The 7,916-nt window shown below is 40.7% G+C and overlaps 1 protein-coding gene across 10 annotated transcripts in view; it reads right to left on the minus strand.

Moving 5' to 3' along the window:
• The window catches only part of TANC1 (tetratricopeptide repeat, ankyrin repeat and coiled-coil containing 1), a 165,410-nt gene extending 158,072 nt beyond the window's left edge, over positions 1-7,338 (minus strand). For 3 of the 10 annotated variants that reach the window (XM_058192070.1, XM_058192003.1, XM_058192021.1), the window contains exon 1: positions 6,839-7,338. The gene's annotated coding sequence lies outside the window, so the exon portion shown is untranslated. Of the gene's footprint in view, positions 1-6,234 lie in introns of all 10 variants that reach the window. The other 7 variants (XM_058192090.1, XM_058192029.1, XM_058192080.1 and 4 more) reach the window with 4 other exon arrangements.
• Between the last annotated feature and the right edge of the window lie 578 nt (positions 7,339-7,916).

The raw sequence follows: 7,916 nt of genomic DNA on the forward strand, positions 1-7,916 counted from the left end.
TTAAGTTTGTAATTGTAATGGTGACGCTATTATGTTCTTCTTCTATTAATAAACCAATTGGGATCCATTTATTTTATAAATAAATGCTTCAAAGGGAAGAGCTCTTGTTCAAGTGTATTTCTTTTCCCAAATATCCAGTTCCATCCTCTTTTCCCACTCCATATAAATCAGTCAGGACCACCGAACAGGGTCAGTTTTCATTTGAGTGTTTGGGAAGGAGAGGCTTAAGTCATAGGTTTCTTTGCACTTCTAAAACCTTGTAGAGTTCCTTTAAATATGTTTATAGTGCCTTCTCGTAGAAGTGATGATGTCATTTTTGCTAGAATTAGTCATTAAAATTGCACAAAATCAGCATTATAGTATAAACAAGCTGGTAAGTAGATGCCATTCACTCCCACAAACTAAAAATAATGTAGCTGTGAGTTGGGATGAGCATTCTATGACTGTATATGCTGATAAATCAATTACCTGCAATACTACTGCAGTGCAATGGGAACAATATAGGTCAAAAGAACTGTTGTATCCCCTGGCAATGGAAGGAATAAAGAATTCCCACAAGCAAGTCTTTTTCTACAAATGACAAGAGAATGTACTGCTCCCTGTAATGCACAAACTTCTCACAATCATAATGGAAATTTCCCAATGTATATATGATTATTTGGTTTCAGATTTTCTATATGGTTATTTCTAAGATGACACCATCTGTCTAAAATATATAATAGATTAGACCCTATTTTTATATCCCCATCAATCCATTTTGGGGTTAGAAAGTTTTCAAAGGCTTTTTAAAGTTCTAAGTCTGGAAAACATCAAATAATTTTCACAACCTAGTTTTAAATATTAATATACTTGGCTTAACTAGAAAGTGGTTTGCATAATTCAAGAGAAACTTCCCCTAGATGGCATTTTTCCTTAAACACACACATTTTAGTACAGATTCCACAGCTGATTTTAAAATGATGTCCTCCAACTCAGAACTGCTATGGCATCGACTGTACAAGACTCCACAGTTAAAGGCAGAAAATGTCTCTTTCCTAGAGGCAGCGATGAGAAGCAAGCAGTTCTGGAAAAGAACCAAGTATGCTTTGGCCTCTATAGTAGACCTAATTTATCATCATTTGGACATTCCAGTGGTTAGCTAAACCAAGAAAGCAAAACTGGTACTTTATACTGTTGAGCAAAGTAAAGCTCCTATCCTATCAAAGTTGTAGACATGTCCTGCACATCAAGAGCAATCTTCATATATAGTCATTTGCCCTCTCATAACAAACAGATTTAAATAAATATCGTAACGTCCAATTCCTCATTAGTGTTCTTCAAAAACTAGGAAGTCTCATAGAAGTTCTATATCCCAAAACACACGCACATAAATAAAATCAGCTCTTAAAAGGAAATTCTGAAGGATGTAAGATATTGCCTTCATTTCCTTTTGTAATGCAAGCTGGATATTATGCTAGGGTTTCTTTTTAAGGCCACAGACTAAAGTTTATAGCTGACAGACAAATTCTGCAAACAGTTGCTAATTCACTGTCTACTCTGCCCCTGATTTTTTTTAATGGAACAGCTAGATAAAGCACATAATGGTTTTGTCTATGTGTTTGTTCATGTGTCTATGTATGTTTTGGTCTCATTTGTTTAATTGGATTGTCTATCTAGTCTTGGGATTTAAATGCAGAACAAATAATATTTTAGATCATATCTGTGTAGAAATATTGAAAATTCAAAAGGGTTCAAATGCCTTTATGCACCACTGTTTGTGTATGTGCATGCACATGTGCACACACACTATAACAAACACAAATAAAGCAATGGTAACTTCTTTTGATCCTAGTAAACAAAAGAACCATACTATTAGAAAGAAATTTTAATAAACATGTTAGTAAAGTAGTATGTTTTCTCCAAGCAGAAAACCTTCATCCCAAACATTTATGGGTCACTTTTGTTGTTGCCATAAGAGAAAAAAATGAGGAAACCGTGAAAAAAAGGAGGGAAAACACAATTCCAATTAAAGCTTTCATTTTAGTTCAACGAAGCTTAGAACTAAAGGTTTGATCATTTAGATTTTAATTAAGATGCCATGGTTTGGGCAACAATTTGATTTATATATTAAACCATCATTGGGATTCACGCATCATCTTAACCCATAATTTGTTTTCAAATAAACCACAACAGACTGAGTTTACACTACACTAAACCAGCACCAAGGAAATTACATGACTCCTCAGTATCATTTACAATTTAATTAGTTTTATAACATGTACAAATTTTGAATCAGTATCCAACATAAATTTCAATTAGCAATCATTTGGGAATGTTTCCAGTTAAGTTTCTAAAAACCTTGGTAAATGATGAGCTCAACATTTGTCTTTCAAATTTCTTCAAAATGGATTATAGCAGTTTATAATTCACGGAGAAGTTGACAGTTACCTTGACTTCTACTATTTTAAAGTGAAATAACTCCATCTGAACACTATTGTTTCATTCCATTTTGGGAGGGATGGATGCCTAAACGCCAAAACGTTAAAGTAGACTTAGTATTTAACAAACAAACAAACCACACCCACCCTGCTTCCCAGAAAAAGGGGAAAAAGTTCCCTGAGCCATTAATGAACACAACACAGCTCCGCCCACTACTCTATCTGAGCTGTAAAATCCGGATGACCACAAGATGGCATCATACATAGCACATACACTCTGCTGCCATCCAATTGTAACCCAGATTCTAGAGCCCAAATATGGTAGCTCTAACCTTTATTATAGCATCCCACCCATCTTTAGCACTTCTGTTAAGTGTATCTTCAAGGTGCTCAACCCTGTTTAAAGAGAACATACGAATAATTTTTAAAATCTCAATTCTTGGAAATTAAGATTTAGTTATTCATCTTTTCTACTTTTATTAATATTGGGACTTTGGATATCCTATAGTTAGATACTTTTAATATCAGGCAGTGTCACTAGTATGTACTGCTATCCATATACAACAGAAGTCAATGGAGTCATAACTATATATGACAGAACACTATTAAGAATGAACCATGAGCATCACCAACAAAATTTCAGTGTTATCTAGGGAAACATTCCATAATAAGTATTAATAGTCACTGCACCCACAATAACAGTTTCTGTACTGACAGCTAGTCTTAAGAGCTAAAGTATAAACAGAGTCTCCAACTTACTGCTAATCAGGTAGCTTTTGATAAACTATTTTTTTCTTCAATAGTCTCCCATGAACAATTTGTTGATCATATGAATTTGTAGAGATGGATTAGCATTGAACTATATACAAAATGTTGTAAAGATTCAAGCTATATAACCATAAATGCTGAAAATTACCAGGATTAGTTCACAGTGTTTATTTGCTGTCATAGGATCCCCTCTTATACCAAGCCAGGCACTGGTTTATCTAGTTTAGCACCGTCAACTCTGCTTGGCAGAGATTGAGAACACTCAACAGGCAAGAACAGAATGTGTTTGGCCAATATGTGGCACAATGTGTTATGAAAATCCAGCTTGATTAGCTGAAATATATTAGGTAAACTCAAGCAACTGAACTAATTACTAAACTTTGGTCAAATTAACTGTGGTAAGTATGTTGAGAAACATAGCCAGTAGCTCTCTGGTATTTCAGGTAAAACACTTCTTGCCCTATGATAGGGCAACAAAGATTGACTGACATTATTTACATGTAAAATATGTGCTCAGTGAATATTTTTAAAATGGGTAAATATATAAAACATTTAACCATTAGGAGACAATGGTTGTTGTGACATAATATATTCAGTTATAATATTATCTGCTTGTTTGTGATTGTCCATGTGATGTGAACTCAGTCACTGCAGTTTGTAAATCATGGCTTAGCAAATGACATGAATGCAAAACAATTCTGGTTCATTGTTCTATCATTAAACAAGTCACAATTTAGTATATAAAGACAGCAACTTAATTCATTTAACACACCTAAAGCAACTGGGGAAGGGAGGTATGGAAAGCTTGTTCAAGTACTTATTGGGCCAAGAGCAATTGTGAGTCAAACTATCCTCTCCTAGTGGCTTATGTTATGAAAACTTGAAAATCCAATCATCTGTAGGACACAGTCCAAGTCTGGCTCAAAAAAGCACTCCATTCCAAAACAGAGTATCAAGGCAAGACCTTCCAAATCCCGATTGTGGACTATACTCATGATTTCTACTGCCTACTGGCCAACGGGGAAAAGCCTTGATGTTTTGATGTAATAAAGCCTTGTCAGTGCTTTTCGAACAAAAGTGCTCATCAGTTATGACTCCCAACTGGAGGAAATATTCCTAAAATAGCAACCCTTGAACCAACTACTGCATGGGTGTCAAATTTGTGTCACGTTGCCATCACATGATGTATCACAACATTTTTTTCCCTTCAAGGAGCTGGGGTAGGTGTGTCCTGTATATGATGTATCCAGCCTGTGGGCCACCAGTTTGACACCTCTGATTTTACTGGGATTGTCAGCAGCGATGTAAAGGATTTGTGGCTAAGTGGTTTTGGCATTTTGAGTGAAAGAACCAGCTCCAGCTTATACTGTATGTTTAAAAAATGGTAAAATGACAAGAATCCCCAATACACAATCTCAGGCAATCTCAGTCTTTAACAATGCACAAATAAATGAAGCCCGTTTATTAAATATTGTTCTACTTGCTTCGCTGCAGGTCTCTGTTCAGTGGATTGGAATGACACCCCAAAGAGAATAGTTCAACTGCTGCAAAAGATACCATAGACCAGGGCTGGGCAACTATGGCCCCTTTATGACCTATGGACTTCAACTCCCAGAATTCCTGAGCCAGCATGCTGGCTCAGGAATTCTGGGAGTTGAAGTCCATAGGTCATAAAGGGGCCATAGTTGCCCAGCCCTGCCATAGACAATGCCAGGGATATTTGTGGAAGAAGAATTGGATTAAAAGGAATTTACATATTACATCACACAAGCCATGGTTTATTGGAAACAAATGGCTAGGTTCTAACAGCATGCCCTAAAACATGATTTACAATAAATAATGCCTGTACTAACGTAAGCCAAAACCAAACAAACCACATTCTGTCTTAGCACAATATGTGTCTTAGCACACAGCCTTAAAACCATGCTTGATTCAGCTTGTTTGAGCAAATAGGCTGTTCAACAATACACAGAAAAGAAAGGTTTTACATAAAACTTACGTTGAAGTAAGTTATACATTAAACCTGGACTAAATCCACAGGTCTTACTGAGAACAGGATTACCTCACCTTCCCTTTTGCCCAAATTATCCCTTCTTTTTCCTTACCCTCATTGGGCAACTCTGTTACATTCATCTTTTTAATTGTCAAAAGACAAATAAACCAAGGCAGAAACATGCCACTTGATTCTGTACCTTTCCACTTCTAAAGCTGACATTTACATGATAAAGGCCAATACAAAATAAGTTGTTTATGTTGCAAAACAACATTTAATCTTGAATATTTTCACATACACAGACATCATCATTTGTATATAGGATACACAATATGTACACTTAACTGAGAGGAAAAAATAAAATGTGCTTTGCCTACTTCTCTGCCAAAAATATTATTTCACCTTTTGATACAAAAGCCTATTTGGAACATTTCCATTTGGAAACACAACTTTAACTTAGCCTTCCTTTTAAAAAAAAAATCGTAATACCAGCCGCCTCAATCTTCCTTAAGCCTATTTTTCCAAGATGATCAATACACAGCAGTATTAACTACCTCCCTCTCTGCCCTATATCCTATTTCCAAACAGAACATACAGAAGCATACTCCTGTGATCAATGTTTAACCTGAAAAATAACTTTCTAATGTTAAACTCTTGCTTTCTAATGTCAAGGGGGTTAGGATGACAGTACTGGAGATTACTCAGCGGTGACATTAAAAACATTCTGCCTAGGCTTTAGGTTCTTTATTCTAAGAGAATTGCACAAATTTGAAATGACCCTGGCTAAACCTTGCTGCCAACTTCTCTTAGAGCTGTACTGTTTCACGATCCTCCTAAATAACCCTAGGAAAATCACATCCACACATACAACACACCTGGCACAATTAATCCTGGGTCTGTTTTCCCACCCATGCACGTTGACTTCCATCATGCTCAACCAAGTTGTAGCATTCCTCCAGCCACGTATAAAAATTGCTACCTGTGAAGTGACACTCAGGCCTTTGACAATTGGGCACACAAGCCACCCAATAACTCTTCTTTCCTTTAACCACTGACCTTGTCCCTATGTACCACGCAGCCCGTTTTATAACACTGGCTCTTCCACAAAACCCAGTTTATCAGGTCTATGGCTCATCCTCTGGGCGAGGAGATCCCCTTTTTTCTCTCAAATTCCCGAGTCCCGTGTGAACGCCACGTCGTGGTCATTTCTATTTCCTCTGGCGCCGGTGGGGTAAAGATCAAGATTGTTTTTGCCTCTAGCTTCGCCAGCCCCGCACCGCTTCTAGGCCCTTGAAATCCTCGGCGTCCATGCCAGCCTCCGGTGCCCACAATGGAATCCGATACGCTTTAGAGCAGCTTTTTTTTTTCCCCAGCTCCACCCTCACCTGGGCTTCCACCTTTCCCAGAGGGCTACCCGATCCGGCTGCGAATAAATAATCCCGAGGATCACGAGAAGCGAGCAAAGCGGGGCAGTAAAAACGCCAAGGCTTCCTTGCCGCCTCGTGGCCGTCCGCGTTTTTGCAAGCCGGAGACGGCACCCCCGAATTCACCCGCCGCGGAAAGCAAGGGAGCCTCCAATCTTTCCCGCAGACGGACCCGCAGCTTTTCCCCAGCCACAAACTTCGACCCGCTTTGCTTCCATTCCAATAGACACGTTTACCTCTATTGCTATATAGGAAAGGCTGTAAACACCGAGGCGGGGGAAGTCAGGGCGGATGCCTTTAGCGGTGCAAAGCGAGAGGCTCGGGAAGGCGCCCTGCTTGTCGTCGTCGCCTCCGCCGTCGTCGTTGTGCGAGCGGTCACTTACCGCCTCGGCTTGGCCGTCCAGCGCCTCTTAAGAAGGGGCTTCAGGGTCTCTCGGAAAGTCTCTCGACCGAGACTCCTCCAGTAGCGCCGGGCAGGCAAGGCAAAGCAAGGCGGCTGAGCTCATTGGAAGCCAGCAGCCCCAGTCCCCGCCTTCCTCGGTTCTCCCTAAGGCCGCCTTTACCCTGAGCAGCCAGTCTCGTGCTGGGGGAAGGGAAGGGAAGGGAAGGGAAGGAGTTTCCAGGTTGCAAATGGATGCGTCGCGTCGTTCTCTTTTCTCCTCCACCCCGTCGGATTTGGACGGCAGGGGAGGGCAAGGCTGGGCTGAGACTCTGCAGCTTAAGCCGAACTCACCCACCCCCCACCCCCGGGCGCGGCCAACTCACCGCGGCAACCCCATTTCCCCCCCACCTCCTCCTCGGTTCCTGCCTGCATTTCACCCTCCCCCACCCCGGGCGGCCAAAGTTCCTGTTGCTTGGTAAAAAAAAAAAAAAGCACAACTATCTGGGACCAATTAGCAGGAAGGGGCTCAGCAGGATTGCAGGCCGGGTTTTAGACCCCCGGCCTTTGGCATTCCCGCCTCCCCTTCTCTTTTTCCCAGGATCAACAAGGCGAGTTGGAAGTCAGGGTGGGGGAGGCCGGGGAATGACATTCAAAGGGGGGCGGGGGGGGGCGGTATGGAGTCAGTCGGCCGAAAGGGGGAAAATGCAACTGACATCTGTCTGCTACTGCACGTTGTTTTGCATGATCTGTGGGGTTGTCCTTTTGCTGGCTGGGTTCAAAGAAAGCATCTCGGGTATCTTTTTATCTGTGAAGTACGAAATGACCTGCGTGTTGCGACCGGCTTCCACACACAACATAAGCGCTGCCATTGTGTGCACTTGGGAGTTCATTGCTGTGGTCCCAAGAGACGCAGGTTTTTCCCCTGAGGGGTT

The sequence above is a fragment of the Ahaetulla prasina genome, chromosome 1 (genome assembly GCF_028640845.1).
Source record: "Ahaetulla prasina isolate Xishuangbanna chromosome 1, ASM2864084v1, whole genome shotgun sequence".
In the NCBI taxonomy this organism is placed as follows: domain Eukaryota; kingdom Metazoa; phylum Chordata; class Lepidosauria; order Squamata; family Colubridae; genus Ahaetulla; species Ahaetulla prasina.